Source organism: Chenopodium album, chromosome 8, assembly GCF_948465745.1.
Source record: "Chenopodium album chromosome 8, dcCheAlbu1.1, whole genome shotgun sequence".
Taxonomy (NCBI): Eukaryota; Viridiplantae; Streptophyta; class Magnoliopsida; order Caryophyllales; family Amaranthaceae; genus Chenopodium; species Chenopodium album.
In genome coordinates, this window is record NC_137841.1 from 56,984,271 (window position 1) to 56,984,826 (window position 556).

Consider the following 556-nt stretch of genomic DNA (forward strand, 5'->3'; position numbering starts at 1 on the left):
AAATTATGGTGGGGGAAATCTCTTTGTAAATACTTAAACCTCTCCCAAGCCTCATATAAAGATTCATCGGCTTCTTGGGCAAAGTTCTGGATCGCACTCCGTAGTACGGTTGTTCTCTCTGTAGGGTAATACTTGTTATAGAAATTCAGAACAAGAGTTTCCCAGTCAGTTATACCAAGTGTAGTTCTATTTAAGCCATTAAACCACAATTTAGCTTTTCCAGTTAAAGAGAAGGGAAAGAGAATCTCCCTGATTTGGTCTTGAGTGACCCCGGCTTGCCTGATGGTGTTGAAATATTGACAATAGTCGGCAATGTGAAGATTCGGGTCTTCACCCTTGGCTCCACTGAATTGCTTCCTCTCTATCATCGTTATAAATTGAGGTTTAATTTCAAATTGAACCCCATTAAGAGCTGGAGTAGGGGTGAGATGTGGAAAATCCGTAAGCTTTGGTTGTGAATAATCACTAAGCTTCTTTGGAGCCGTCATCTCTGATTCTGCATTTGATGATACCTCTGAATCGCTAGAACCAGTTGGAGGATCTCGGTGATTATTGT

General features: G+C 41.0%; 1 non-coding gene across 1 annotated transcript; it reads left to right on the plus strand.

Moving 5' to 3' along the window:
* LOC145557174 (small nucleolar RNA R71) lies at nucleotides 1-107 on the plus strand. The gene has a single exon (XR_014092225.1). It is a non-coding gene; the product is annotated as a small nucleolar RNA R71 (small nucleolar RNA).
* Nucleotides 108-556: the final 449 nt, after the last annotated feature.